We start from the raw sequence: 16,264 nt of genomic DNA, 5'->3' as shown, positions 1-16,264 counted from the left end.
ATTGTTTCTTAGTGTTCCGGAACTCCTCTTTTCAGATGGAAGTACATTTTGCATGTCTTTTAAAAATCAAGGTCCAAGAGTCTGAAGGAAAAGTGGAGAGACACCAAATCTAGGTTGCTTAAGGTCCCATTTCTACAGAGAGTAATTATTTGAGGAGGCATGAAATCTGCTGGTGTTGGTCCATTGTGTTTTATCAAGTGAAAAGCATAGCAGAAAAAAAACGAAAATAAATTGAAATAAAAAAAAAGTGTCATGTTCTGAGGTTTAGAGTGACCAAAGCACAGACAAGAGCTCGGTAGCAGCATGTTTAAAGGAGTCTTCTTACTTTATTTAAAGAATAATCCAAAGGTTTTCCAACATAGCAAAATCATTGCAGATACAAGAAATCCAAAAACCTACGAAGATGATACTGCAGGAACATAGTAGGCAAAGTACATAGACGAAGGTAGGTGAACAGAGATATAAACGGGGATTTGAATGGAAGGAACCAGCGAGGAACAAACAAAAACAGAAAGTTTATGAATAGAGGGAAGTGGAGTATGGACCAATGAGAAACTGAGGCAGGTTATCAGATGAGATGGAATTCAGGTGTGAACCAGGTAGTAGAGAACTGAGGGAATGCGAATAGTTGCTAAGGTGACAAGGCTAGAAACAAAACATGAGGGAAACTAGATAAGAACATAACCAAAAGAACCTGACTACAAAAACAAAACTATAAATAACAAAGCTCAAGGAAACAGAACTAAGCAAAACTATGGACGAAGATAATAAACCAAAAGAGACATAAGAACCTAGAATAATCATTAACTAAAGTAAACCGAGAAACTAGAGGGAATAGAAGAAACACCAAAACCTAATAATTAACAAAGAACCCATAAAGAAACTCTGACCGAAAATAAACAAAACCTAAACCATAGAAAGGGAACCAGGACGAGGAGGAACAGAGAAAATAAACTAGTAAACAAAGAGCGCAGGTGAACAAATACCAAAACATAAATAAACACAGATATACTAAATGGGAAACTAAACTAGAAACTACAAGAAGACAAGGGAACTAGAATACAACGAATATAATAATAGTCATAAGAAAACCATAAGAAATAATAGAAAATAAACTACTAAAAGAACTTAGAGAAATTCCAAACTAATAAAAAACACAAGACCACAACAAACAAAACCAAAGATGTCGCTTCACGACAAAAAGGAAAAATCACTTATCTTCCAACATTGTTTTAGGACAGCACCCCCTTAACAGGGCCATTTTCTGGGTTAGGTTTCTTCCCTACTATGGAAATGTAAACTATATTAATTCTGGAAAAGTTTCTTCCAGTCAATACAAACATTTTATAAATATTTCTACACTTGTCGAAGAACTCAGAGACAGGAACATGGGGCTGGTCCACCTGGACACCTTTGCAGGAGCACTCAGGGATAGGAACATGAGGCGCATCCACCTGGACACCCTTGTCAAAGAACTCAAGGACAGGAACGTGAGACGGTTCTACCTGGACACCTTCGTCGGAGACCTCAGGAACTGGATCACAAGCCAGCTGCACCAGCTTGGGCGAGGAGTGGGCACTGGCGCTCCGACTCAGCTTGATACAGGCTCTGGTGCTCAGAAGCTGCAGGCAGCAGGCACAGGGACATTGAGGTGGCGGGAAGCAGGCTCTGAGAATGCAAAGACTAATCCTCTGCCACTGACTGCACAGCCAAATTGGTAGAATCATCCACTCACAGCACAGCCAAATGGGAAGGATCGTCCACTGAAAGCCCACGCTGGAGCTGGGGAAATGGATGTGGGCGTGCTGATGCAGATCCACACCAACCCTCGAGGAAGGAGTGCAAGGAGTTGGATTCAGAGGATGCCAGCAGGGTTTTCTGTTCCGGCTTCACTTGTTTCAAGTGGTGGTCTGCTCTGACGGAGCGGACAGGTGCTGTAGCGCCGCAAGCCGGTTCCCAGAGGAAAAATCGCCACTCTTGAGCCCCAGAAAGGCGATCGGTGCTCCGACTCATCCTCAGCCCATGTTCTTCTCCGCCTGCCATCTGAAGTAATCAAAAAGAGTGATTACCTCCATCCCTGTTGCTTGGTCCATTTTCTGGTTGGGTTCTTCTGTCATAATTTAAGTTTGTTGAGGACCAAAGTGTCAACAGGACACCAGCAGGCACATGGTGGATGGATTTATTTTAATGGAAAGGATGATAACTTACAGGGATGAAGGAAACACAGGAGCCAGGGAGACAGCAACAGAGAACCCAACAAGAACTGCACGGAAAACAGGTGGGTGCGATTAACAAAACACAAACAGGTGCATATCATGACATGTTCATTGTAAAAGGCAATCATGATACCTTAACCCAACCAATTAGTGTTGACAATAAATAAACCAGCAGTGAAATGAAAGGTCTAAACACCTTAGAATGACTTAATCCAACATCCCTGTCCTCATCATGCTATTTAACAGATTATTGTCAAAGGATGTTTAAGTATATCTAAGTAATGACAAGGGCTCTGATAAAAGCAAGAGTTTTATGCTCCGAAACACAGGACAATCTGACAGGTCAATACTATTTAAATGTTGCTGCTTCATACATGTCATATATGTCTAAAAACCAACACTTTAAACTAATGATTTGGCTGACCACCATGAATTCTCCAAGTTACCCTTGTGGCCTGCCTCAGTCTGTTTAAGATGCACCAAACAAGTTTTGCATGATGTTTGACTTCAACTTACCTCTGAAGGATTTGTTTTTCTCTACATCTGATTACACAGCTCCATTTACCCTTTTAACAGCAGTACTCCCCGTCAGTGTGAGGTAGGGAGTCAGAATACACCGCAAGGTTACTGAGATGCAGGAGTATCAGTGTAGTAATAATGCAAATACAGAGGCACACCCGCACACACCATCATATACACGCACAGACATCTGCAGGCAACTGGTGCCATGGCAGCTAGCAGCTAATTGGATCACTGTCTGTAAAGGAGGGAGGAGAAAAGAGGGATCAGGGCGGAAAAAAGAGAGGAAAGCAGGCAGGAGGGAGAAAATTAGATTAATGAGACCAAAAGCTCTCAGAAGACTGCTGGACAAGGTGAAACTCAGCAGGGAGAAGTGCTGTAGATTCATTGGTATTCTAACAGTCATTCAACATTGATTCATATATATCTATAAATATATATATATATAGATATATATATAAACTCTGAGCAAAACCTGTTTCTGTATGGAATCCACAAAAGCTAACAAAACTCATTCAGAAATGTTATAAATGCCTCAAAGCTTTGCCAAAGTATTACTCTTTATTGGGCTTTTATGTGACAGACCTGTACATAGTAGTGCACAATTTGGAAATAAAAGAAAAAGATTGTTGGGGTTTTTTAGACAAAATTTACAAATAGTATATTCAGTTTCAATAATGTTTCACACACTTTTGTTCAGCCCCTACCTGAGGTAATACATTGTTGATCACGTTTTGCTGGAATTACAGCTGCCTTTTGGGTAAGTTTAACAGCTTTCTTCATCTAGAGACTGATATTTTTGCCCATTTTTCTTTGCAAAATAGCTCAAACTCAGTCAGATTGGAAGGTGAACATTTGTGCACATGTGACTTTAAGCCTTGGTATTGATTCTCAGCTGGCTTTCTGTCAGGACTCTGAATGGACTTTCTAAGGCATTAATATGCTTTGATCTAAAGCATTCTTTTGGAGCGCTGAATGTATGTTTAGGGTTGTTCTCCTGGTGGAAGATTAACCACAAAGATTAACCACAAAGATTTAAATCTTTGGAAGCTTCTCACAATTTTTCTTCCAGGATTTCCCTGTATTTTGCACCATTCAACTCCCCATCAACCTAGATCAGCTTCTCTGCCACTTCTGATAAAAGCATCTCCAGATTACAATGCTGCCACTATCATTTTTCACCGTGGGGAGGGTGTGTTTACAAAGATGTGCAGTGTTTCTGCCTCACATCATCCACATCACATGATGTTTGTGTCCTGCAAACAGAACTCTTACTGCTTTTGTGGATTTGTGCAGCTCTTCAGAGTTCCTATGGTCCTGTTGGTTAATTCTCTGATAAATTCTTGTGCTACTTGTTAGTCTAACACAACCCTGCTGCATTACTAGGTCTTCATTATCCTGTTTCTTCGCTAATGTTCTATAACAAACCTCCGAGGTCTTTACAGAATAGCTGTATTTATACTTAGAATAAATTACATACCAGTGGACTACTGATTAAGTGACTTCAGAGAAGATTTGTTCAACTTGATTTTATTCAGGAGTACCAGAGTGAAGGAGGCTGGATAATTAATCTCTGCACACTTTTGTAAAAAATCTGGTAAAATGTATTATTTTGCTAATATTTCACTATTATGCACTACTTTATGTTAGTCTATCACATGAGGTCCTCATAAGATACATTGATATTTGTTTATCTTTTGCTGCAGAAATTCTGTTACAAAACCAATATTGATATTCAACATTTATTAATAGTATTGTGTCAAAATAGGGCAAAACTGACAACACTGATATAACTTTAAAATAATTATTTAGGACAGATGGATTTCAACAGTGCAACAGTGTGCTGTGGTGAATGAAAGATAATATGTTGATCTTTTCCTGTAGTAGTCATGCATGGCTTACTTGATCTGGGCTGGCTCCCAGCTCTGTCTTCAGGGTATTCAGGAGCTGACCAATCAGCCTGTTCCAGTATAACTTAGTCCGAAATGGTATTATGTATAGATGTGAGAAATGAGAAGCAGACATGGACAACTGGACAGCACATTAAGGAACCAGAAAGCTTTATCATGCCAGAGTGATTAGAAAGCCATGGCAGCTTTCTAAAATATTTTTTTCCTCTAAAATCTCTGAAACTGTGAATTGAAAATCCCTAGAATCTGTTAAAGATGTTGTTTTCATTGTAAGTGCGGTAAAACAATAGTTGTGTAATTGCATTTGATTTGTCCATAGATTCAGAGGATAACTGCAGCAATTGGAGCTAGATATCTAAACTTAGTCTCAGAATGGGTATAGATAGTCTTTTGGTCTTACATTGTTATTAAATCTGTGTCATGATTTATGGTTGTTTTGTTTTGGTTCTCATTTGTGTCCATATTTAAAACATTTTTGTGTTTTGAGTGTCCCTCCATATTGGTCCATTCCTTTGTATTACGTTTCTTAGTTCTCTCTTGAGGTTTGCTCGGTGCAGTTTTGGTATAATCTCATATGTTGGAATTTGTCTTTAGCTTTGACAAATTAGATTCTCTGTGTTTCCATTCAGTTTCTTCTTTTTACATGTGAAGCTGGGAGATCCATTCCAGGGGATAGGCTAGAAAAGTTAAAATGTGTGAAGGCTGTGAGAAATGAGATGTAACTTTTGAGATTAGGACAAAACAGTTTGGTTGTCTTTTAATACAATAATGATATTAAAACTGCGGGGCTGAAGGAATAAGAAATTACAGCAGAGTACAGAAACAATTTTGAAAACGTGCACTGCAGTGAAACAATATCAATGAGTATGAAGTGAATGAAGAAAAAATTGATTTATTTGATCCATAGCTGGAAAGAAAAGGCCACATTAGGTTGTCTGTGTTTGTTTTACTGTAGGGAAGGAACGACTCATATGGATAGTCTAGTGAGACAATGAGGGCCGCTGGAGGATATTGCTCTGTGTGTGTGGAGCATGTGTGTGTTACTGAGTGCTGACTGAGGGAATGTAACAGAGCAGCGAGGAGGAACCAGGCCAACTGCCACCAGAGTGCTGGCGGTAAATTTGGATGGACTGTCACAGCAGCTAGACTCACGTACATGTCGCCTCCTTCCCCTTGTTGCTCCCCAAGCACAAACAGTCTGGATGATCAGTGTGTAAGCGTCTGTACATGCGTGTGAGTGCATTTGTGTGTTCAGTGTCCTGTCTGTGACATCAGTATAGCCTTATAGCCAGATGGTAATGATGCCCCAATGCCCTCCATGTGGAACAGAAACACTGACATGTTGTGAGCGCTGTGGATGCGAAGCCACATTGAGCAGTGACAGGACCAAAGCGTCCGCTGTCACCGCTGGACACGGCACGGACAGACTGACACCCTCAACCTCAGACCTTTTCCACACTTACCTGAGACTTTATTCTGATTACTGATTTCCTGTTTGTTAATATTTGAAGACAATCAATAAATTCATTCCCTGGGTTATGATATGACTGCCGCCAAGCCTTTTCTATTCAACTCACATCACATCCTAAATGTTCATGAGTCAGTCTTGAGTCTTTGAAATCACTGAAACCTGACCTTTAAGTTGAAATGTTATTCAACCATTTTCCCTTTAAAAACTTAGCCACTGGCATTCCTTCTTCTGAGGTTTTACCAGGTCAAAAGCATAAATGTTTCTTCTTTTGAGTCAGATTCTTGGTGCTAACTTGATGTGATCATATTAAAGACATGGCTCTACTCACTAAGACGAAAAAAACAGCCATCACTTTAGTAAAGTATAGCCTACAGATTAAATGTACCACTTCTGGTAATCTGACATCTTAACCTGAACCAACACTAAATATGATCACATGTGAAATCAGTAATGTGAAAACTTTTTGCCCCTTTGTCTTTTGCTTTTCTGTGTCATTTAGACATTTTAGACCAGAAAACAAATTTTAAGAAGACAACATGGGAACACACAAAAAAAGTTGTTTTCAGAAGACAACTTAAATTATTAATAGGAAAAGTCATCCAAGCCAATCTGTCCTTATGCGAATTTATAATTGCCTCCAAAACCTATGAACTGCTTGTGCCACTCGTGGTGGCAGCAACTGCCAACAGGCATTTTTTACTTTTGGTCCACTCTTCTTTGCAGAGTTGTTTTATGTCAGCCCTGTTGGAGGGTTTATAAGCATGGATGTTCTTTTTAAAGTCATCCCACTTCATTTAAATCAGGTTAAGTCCAGACTTTGACTAGGATGCTTCAAAACGTCTTCTTTCTTTTTTTTCCAGTGTGCTTAGAATCACTGTCCTGTGGTTGAAAGTGACTAATCACACTCCAAAGTTTTAGGGACGGTCAAAAATGAGATTCTTTTTCCCAATTTTTTCCTGTTAAACAAGACGTTGTAGTTACAAACATGCTATGTAGTGTGGTGTTCTGATGTATTAAGTTTGGCATTATGGTCAGTTTTCTTTATCAAGCATAAGAAAGTATTATTACTAATATCTGCCAGCTGAATTACCTCACACACATATCAATACTCGGGCTGAAACACATTGTGTATTTTTACTGGAATACAGGAATATCCTACTTTGCTCTTCCAGTCTTATTGAACCCAACGTCTTCCAGGTATGAACAGGAACCATCTACCACATAATGCTTTTTTATATTAATTTCTGGAATCGTTGATTTTAAGAAATTTTATAGTCTACTTTAAAAAAAACATGTTAATATGAGTGTCATAAATAATAAATTCTGAGTTCTTTTGATTTCATCAGGGCTAAGAAACTCTTGTTTAATGAGAGACAAGAGAAAAATGGCCCACGCGGAGATCAGAACCCCACTAAATAGAAACAGGGAATAATATAAAGCCTTCATAAAATAATAACTAAAACTACTAAGAGAAATAAGTGGACATGCAAAAGTTGAACTACAGTACCTCCCAAAAGTGAGTACACCCCTCACAGATTTGTAAATATTTTATTATATAGCTATAATATATAGTTTGATGCAATGTAAAGTATTTAGTGTACAGCTTGTGTAAATTTGCTCTCCTGCTCTCTCCTCAAATCAACTCAACAGACAGCCGTTAATGCCTAAACCGCTGGCAGCAAAAGTGAGTACACCCTAAGTGAAAATGTCTAAATTGTACGCAAAGTGTTAATATTTAGTGAGGCCAGTGGCCACAATTATTTTCCAGCACTGCCATAACTCTGTTGGAGTTCACTAGAGGTTCACAGGTTGCCACGCGAGACCGCCTTCTCTCCTCCATTATGACATCAGAGAGTTGGTAGATGTTACAGACCTTGTGTTCCTCCACCCTCCATTTGAGGATGTCCCACAGATGCTCAATAGGGTTTAGGTCCGGAAACATTCTCAGCCACTCCAGTACCTTTACCCACAGTTTCTTTAGCAAGGCAGTGGTCGTCTTGGAGGTGTGTCCCGAAGGGAGGGGATAATGGTCAGCTTCAGTATCTCACAGTACATGTTGGCATTCATGGTTACTTCAATGAACTGCAGCTCTCCATATCTTCAATGTTGTCCCATGAAAATATATAATAAAATGTTTACAAAAATGTAAGAGGTGTACTTTACATAGGTATCCACTAGCATATTACGAGGTGGGTAAGAAATAAGGGAAACAAATTGGCAAAGGGGCCAATTGACAGGGAACCGCTCAATCACTTACAAAAGACACTGTACAAATGCTCCTGATTGGCCTCTTAGGAACTGATGGCTTAACTTTGTCTTTAAAACAAATGGACTAGATGTCAGCTTTGAAAAATATGGCTTTCTCAAGATCTACTGCAGATGTGTTACTCTTGATTGTAGAATCTGATACACAAATATGATCAACACATTCTGACCCCTCTCTGCTTGATTCAGATTTAACATGCACATTTTACACCTGATGTACCTTTTAAGAGTATTGGCATTACATCTCAATAAAATTATTTTATCTGGCTGTGTAATGTCTCTTTATGAAAAAAAAACTGTCACTGCAAAAAGTAATGGGTTTGTTTCGGTATTATATTAAGTCTTGTGTTGCTTTTTCTTCCAGGTCTATCAAACCAAAGGTTCCAGAAACAACATGGGACCTTGACTCCAAGGAAAAGAAATGAGTCAGTATGGTAACTTAAACGTGTGTGTGTTTGTGTGTATTGGTGTGAATACAGGCTTCCTCTTATTTTTCCTTCCTTCTCAAAAATTTAATATCACATGATAAGTAGTACATTGTGCTTCTGCTGAATAAACCTAAAGCCGCCATGCAACAATTTGTCCATTTACAGGAGACAAAGCTTCTACAAGAATGAACAGAGAAGGAAGGAGGACAGGCTTTACTCTGGTTAACACTGAGCTGATGTGCAGTGAGACAGAAGTGGAGAAAATAGAGGTTGCTGTCTAAGACAATATCTCTTCCTTCCCTTGGTTCTGTTTTTCTCTCAATCTGAGCAGGGTCTAAATAATTTAAGGCTGTACAGTACAGCCGGTGATAAAGTCAACCAAACAGCAGAAGCCCTGACAGAGACATGAGGAGAGGACAAGAAACACCCTCATTCAATATTTGACTCTCCGTGATAAGAAGGACACACTGTGCTCACATTCTGCAAAAAGAGGAGAATTTCACAAGATTTGTGTGCCAGAAAATGCAGTTTTACTGTAAAACATCTACTATCGCTTCAGAAAGGCTTTTTGATGTGAATGTCTTCTGGTTTGTAAAGGAAGATATTGCGGTAATACTTCTAAGCATCATTTGCATTTTACTGTATATGAGGTTAAATAGATGGAGCAATTCCTTGTCAGTTGTTTGTCATTATTTGAAGGTTTGTAGAGGATCCTCTTTACATCAATCCTAACTTAAAGATAAAGAATGTGCATTTTGTGTTAAGAATTGTAATTTGTCATGATAACAACAAAGTCTAATGATGTTTGCAAACCACAGCATGGCTGGGATTGTTACTTTCCTCATGGGAAGTATTTTTCCTCACTGCTGGTTCCCTCACAGCATCAATAATAATCAATGCATAGTGGCTCTAAAAAAAAAAAAAAATTCAAATAAAGCATTGCAATGACTTTGTGGCAATGTGTACACTCTTGGTATAATACCTTCTTTAAGCGCTGTTTGATTCTGTTTTAGCTTCACACCATTATAGTGAATCTGATGATGAGTATGAAATAAAGTCCATCTGTCCATAGGGTTGTTCTGACATTTGCTTATTTGCATCATTCAGCTGAGGGGAATTTGCCAAATAAAAGATCAAAAGGCTTACCATTGTGCATAAGTATTTAGCGACAGGTGGGCCTGTCCATCAAGGGCGACATATAGCACAGACAGCCATACATGCCTGGTTTTGGACTCTGGGAGGAAGCTGGAGTACCCAGAGAGAACCCCTGGTGCAAATTCCATGAAAGAGGCTGGAATTCGAACCCAGGGACCTTCTTTTCAATGTGAATATTAAAATAAATTAATTTTGCTGTAAAACTTAACAATGTGTGGGTGGCAGTTTTATCAAATAAAAGTTATTTGCTCTCTGTGCAAGTACATGTGAGCACAAGCCAGAGCTGCTAAAAGTGAGTTGTAAGGTAAAAGAGACTGAGAGAGATTAACTCTGATAGCAGGCTAGCATGTGTTTGACCTCCGCAGTGGCTGTAAGCAGCAGATAAGCTAAAGACTTGATTGTCTGTTGGCCTCCACAGATTCTCTCTGTAATTAGTTCATTTATCAGAACATGGATAGAATGATTTTACACAAACCACTTCTCTTCACTTTAGTGACCCCACAGGAGTCCGGACTCTGGACCAGCAACCGCTGCACAATCATCCGGAGTCAGCTGTCAAGTTTCTCACCATTATACTGTACACCCAAGCTGCCATGCATATTAACAACTACTTGGTTGATAAGAAGACTTCTGAATGAATTATGTCAGAAGTAGGAGGCAAGCAGTTAAACGCCAATGTTAAGAGTCAATACTGACACTATGGTGAAGCTCGTGTTTGAAACTCAGGAAGACAGAGTCACAACTAATCAGGGTTCCCACCTTCAGCAGCTGGCAGGAGCTGTATTGAGTTTGGCAGCCTGAAACGAAACAGAGCACCAGGAAGCCAGTGGTAGAGAAACACAGCTGCCCCAGAGCAACTCAGTGGGAGCTCCTGGTTCATTTATATCCTGCAAACACATCAAAAAGAGCCCCACACTCCTCTGGCTCTGATTTTTTTACTGCAATAATGAGAATAAAAAAGAACAGAAAGACTCTCTTTTTTTCACAGATTAAAAACAGTATAAAATAACACATTCAAACTGTCCTTATTGATCTCCGGGTTGCGTATTCACTCTGAGCTTATTGAGGGCAGTGTTGCTGCTGCGGCTGCTGCTGACAGTGTCTTCTGTGTGATTTATTTATTGTATTCTCACTTAGTGTGTTTTCAGAAGAGTATGCATGAGGTATGCCATGAGATCCCACAACCCGAAGATGCTACCATTTTCTCCTCAAAGCCATATTAGCTTAAATTGTCTTAGTTTAAGCTATTATGAAAAGGAGTGTTTTCAATGTGACACTGCATAACTAGTGTTGAGAAGTTGAGACTTATTTTGAGGTAATAAAGGAAGTAGTTCTTGTGTTTGTGTTAGACTGCCCTCTGAATTTGGGATTTAAACATCCTTGTTTGCAATAAACTGAAATGTAGAAGTATGACGACCACAACAGAGAGCTCAGCCAGACCAAGGAGAAATTACTTTGTTTCTCAAAAGATTTTCTATTTCTCTAGATTAAGGCATGATGTGTTGAAATCTTTCAGATAACTTCATGTTGTGAGACATTTTCTATTCGTGGTAATTGAACCAAACAAAATAGCTTAGCATTTGAAAATTGCATTCTGTGTTACTCAGGTTATCTGTGTTTAAATTACAATTTGATTGAGACGATATGAAATGATTAGGAAATCTGGAAGAGGTAAATGTTTTTTTTTTTACGGGAGTATGAAGTATAAAGCTCCTCAAAAATACAGAATGGGAGCCAGCTGAAGTACGTTAAGAAAAACACAATCTGTTATAAGTAATAAATTGAAAGATTTCATTAATAAAATGAAATATTATACAAGTTTGTGATATGAAAAAACCAAACGTGAAACCAAACTGCTTGATAAATGAAAGGTTTGGTTCAGTGTTTTGTATTGTCAGCATGTGTGGCTGAATTGCATTGGGCTGATTAGATTTCCAAAGCAGCTTTGTCCAGTGAAAACTTAGATGTTTTCATTTGATTCAGATCACTGCTGACACCAACCTAGCAACAATTTAACTCTACCTTCTTCTTTTTCTTCAGGTATGATATTTTAGCTTGGAGGGTGGAGCAAGTGGAGGAGCTGCTCCACCATTTTTAAAAGTGGGGTAGAAAAAGACATGTCTGATTTTTTTGACTCCAAAATATCTGACCAGGCCCTACAGTCTGACCAATTCATAAAGTCTTTGTTTATTCCAATTAAGTTTTATACTTTTCTCCCTTGTTTCCATGTCCCATTTTATAACATAACCAGGAGGCCATGATTATGAGTATCTGGTGTTCTTTTCTCAATAGATTTTCAGTTTTTTTAAGCTTGATTTTCAGCTAAAGGCCAAACATGTCCTCTGAGCCAAGGAAACCAAAAATATTTTGGCCTAATATTCTCGCTTTAAAAGATACTTAAAAAAATTACAGTTGTTTTTCTTTTATAACAAATTGTAAAACAGTCCATCAGTTTCTACTAAGAAAAATAGGTTCCATTGACAAATTACAACTGATAGGATGCATTTTAATTCCAACAACACACACCCACTCTGTTAAATTTCACACCCAACTAAATCTTGTTGTTATTGGATATGTAAAACAAAGACAGTATGAAGCTTCACTGCTAAAATTATATTTAGGAAGACAAGCAGGTAATGAGGTATTTTAACATGGCCACAGTCCCCTGGGATGTGTTTGCTGGAAGAGAACAACGGATTAGAAGAAAGTGAGTGGAAGACAGTTGAGGATTTTTTTTATTTTTAGATCGGTATGGTTGGTAAAATTCCCTGAGGACAACTCAGTGTACTTACAGAACTCAAACTGATGAGAAACCTCGCAAAAGTCTTACAGCCAACATTAAGGACTGACTAAATGTCTTTCCTGGATCATAAAAACTCCATGAGGTGGCAACAAAATCAGAGATTGAATTGCCAATTTAATCCCTAAATACAATGCAATTTATTAAAGATAAAGAAGAGGACAGGGGCTGTTTTAAAAAAGGTATTTTCAGGATATTATCCCAAGATAAACACAAGTATCTCATTACTTGGAAATAACACTTGAGATATTGGTATATTTTCAGTTAATTAGAAAAGCTTGCTTTCTCAAGTTAATATAACATATTTTGAAGTCACAATAAAACAAAATAGTTCATGTTTTTTTTTAAATAACAGAACAGAGCAGAACAGAGCCTATGAATGCATTAGCGAGGCACTGTTTTTTTATTTTATTTTGTAGGCTATGTATCATGGAAGCAACACTAAACAGTGAAATTGAATCCATTTTCACACCAAAACCCTCTTGGGTTATGAAAAAGCCAAAGCTAGTTGTTTCTCAACATTTCCAAATGTTATTTCAACCTAACAAGATACGATTTCTCCAAATAATTAAATGAAACTAGCCTGCTTATATTGAGATTACAGGACATTCAAAATTTCGAGAAAGCACTTAAGAATTGACAACTGAAGGTGTCCTTTCTGCTTCCATGCATAGGAGAAATTACTTTTCAAAGTATGAAAAGAGCATTTTGATCTGGATACTTGAACTCAGTGAACCATAGCTGAAATATGAGCTTTGTATAAAAATTACATCAAACGGCCGTGGCAATACACTGCATCCCATTCTGTTTGAGGACAAATGTACTAAAAACAGCCCATGCTTGAAATGGACTTTTCAGAACAAAGTAAGTAAAGCATCAGCAGCTTTTAATTTACATTAAATCAGCTGGACTCTGCTGCTTTTTCTCTGCAATCATGAATAATTTTAGAGGTGCTTTTGCTTTTTTGAACAGATGTCGGGATAGTTTTTGCTTTCAGTCCCCTATAAGATTATGCAGACCACATCTCACAAATGAGCTGACGTGGTCCTGCTTGGAGATAAGCAATGAACATTAAAGGCGGGGGACAATCACCACATTTCTGTTTGCCGTGCTGTTAAAGAAAGCTGATGGCAGACGTTTCCTGTAAACACTCACCAACACGACTCACACTAATGCTGCTGAATAAGATTATAAAGAGCTCACTCGCCTGCCTTCTGCCTCAGACGAGAAGTAAATAAGTGTACAAAACTTCCACAAGCCTGAACTAACCAGCTTTGCGGATTCCCGTCATCGAGCCAATGCAAACTGATGCCCGGGAAATGATAATAATCCCCTTTGCTGGCTTTGCTGAGATGTCTTCATCTCATGTGCGTGGTAAGCAAAGAAAACATAAGCAAATGTAAAAAGGCTAAATTAGTATTTACAGACAGGCCGGCTTAGGTGATTTAAATCAGAGGAATGGCTATCAGTTCTGTTTTAACAAATGAACACAGTTCTGCCTTTTTAATTGAATTGATTAGCTTTTTATATGCGAACAAACTTACAGACCATAAACTGTATATGAGCTTCCATCAACTGTTTAATTGATCCCCAATTAGCCATCAGTTATTTGATTATCTCATTTAGCCTGCATGACATTGGTTTGTGTGTCAACTCACTGAATGACAAGTAAGCGCAAATTAAAGACTGAGAAGCCATTTAGAGGGAGGGGGAGCTATATATATTCATGAGGCTGGATTAATTTGTAATAAAGACGTAATTTACCACCAGTATTGAGAACATGACCTGTTCTCATGTGACGCTGGTTCTCCCTACAGTGCATGGCTGCTCTTGCCTTCGGATGGACAGGATGTGTCCATCTGCTTTAAACTGCCGGAACGAAGGAGCAATCCGATCCTGCCCAACTCATTATTACCTCTGAATGACCACACAACGGTGATTTCAGTCCTTTCCCAAAACGTTTTTTATTTTACTCTGAGGTTCATTGCTGGTCTAAAGTGGAGGGACAGAGCTCTGCAAATAGAAATAGAAATAGAAGAAAGATGACATCTGCATGTCTGAACAAGATGCTGAATTTGTCATCTCTTACAAGGACACGAGGCATTATAAAGAGCCTCAGATAAAAATCTAAAAGATGTGAAGAGAAAAGGCAGATTCTAAGGGAAAGTAAATTATCCACAACATGCACTCAAAAAATCTAATTGGATTTAAGGAAAGTAATGGGTTTTCCTTTCCTGTTTATATCCAATTTTGAATTGTGAAGACTGTGACTGTTTAGAAAGCAGACTGTGATGAACAAAGAGGAACCCTATACCTGAGGAAATTGTGCGTGTCTGATTTACTTAGAGACTTTAATTGCTGCTTGTTCAACTACTACAGCAGCATAATGTCCATGCAAATTTATGGGAAAGTGTGATGAAAAGAATGTTATTTTGATGAATACTGAGATGTAATTTTCCTGCATTGTTTTTGCCTACATGTAATCGAACACTGATGTAAGTAAAACTGACTGAAACCAAATGCAAACATAAATTAAAGTAAATGTTGATATGTTACATTGATAACATAATAAACCAATTCCAGACCCCGTGCTGTGAAAAAGCTTTTTCCTTCTTGCAGAATTATTCTATTTTTGCATCTTTATCACACACAAATGTTTTAGACATACATTTTATTTTGAAAGAGAGAAACAGCTTTGTAACCCTTTCCAGGCTTACAGATGTCAATGACTTTCTCATCTGTTCTTGAGTTTCTTCATAATGGGACATGATTATGCTGTTTGAATTCCACTGCGGTCTCTAATTTCTGTTTGTCTCGCCAGTGACAGATGTTTTGTCCAAACCGGAGTCTCTGTATGACAGCCGGGTGCTCCAATACAGGTTAGGAAATCTACTACAATGTTCTGATAAGGAGTTTGTCACCTAAAACATGCTAGACTAGCACCTCAGCTTTATGCTTTGTTTTGATGATACTCATTGATAATTCACATTTTGTTTTGAATGTTATGACATGTTTCAGCTATGCTCTGTTTAACCCTCCCAGACATCTGACTGAGCACAGCACAGAGCAGGTCACATGACACAGACAGAGTGAGCGCTGTAGCAACTAATACAGTCTCTCTGTCACTGTCATTGGAAAGGGTTAATAACCCCAGATCAGTTCAGTTTTAACAACTGCACAGAAGAAAACTGGCCATATAAAGCACAACTGCAAGGGTTGTTGGGAGCAACAAAAATAAAAATCAGTCAGTACTCCACAAGGTATCTGGAGTTAAGTTTACCTGTATTGCTAGCTTAGTGACTTTGTCGGCATTTTGTTCGAGCATTCAGACCCCACTAGCAAATATCTTTCAAAAAAGCAGCTAGTGACAAATCCAGAAACTTTTTTTGGTGCTATTGGAGACTGACTTAAAAACACATCTCTTTCTTATTCTTCTCAATGAGCAGCATGTGCTGCGAGGAGCCCCTCCCCCATCCTAAAGCACCCACAGGGGGCCTTGT

At 38.5% G+C, this 16,264-nt stretch overlaps 1 long non-coding RNA gene across 1 annotated transcript; it reads left to right on the top strand.

Annotated features, from left to right (window-relative positions):
* The first annotated feature begins 1,110 nt into the window (after nt 1-1,110).
* On the top strand, nt 1,111-10,086 carry LOC124871887. The gene is made up of 3 exons (XR_007039145.1): nt 1,111-2,278; nt 8,746-8,806; nt 8,975-10,086. It is a non-coding gene; the product is annotated as an uncharacterized LOC124871887 (long non-coding RNA).
* Nucleotides 10,087-16,264: the final 6,178 nt, after the last annotated feature.

This window comes from Girardinichthys multiradiatus, chromosome 7, assembly GCF_021462225.1.
Source record: "Girardinichthys multiradiatus isolate DD_20200921_A chromosome 7, DD_fGirMul_XY1, whole genome shotgun sequence".
Taxonomy (NCBI): domain Eukaryota; kingdom Metazoa; phylum Chordata; class Actinopteri; order Cyprinodontiformes; family Goodeidae; genus Girardinichthys; species Girardinichthys multiradiatus.
This window is presented reverse-complemented; position numbering and strand designations above follow the sequence as displayed.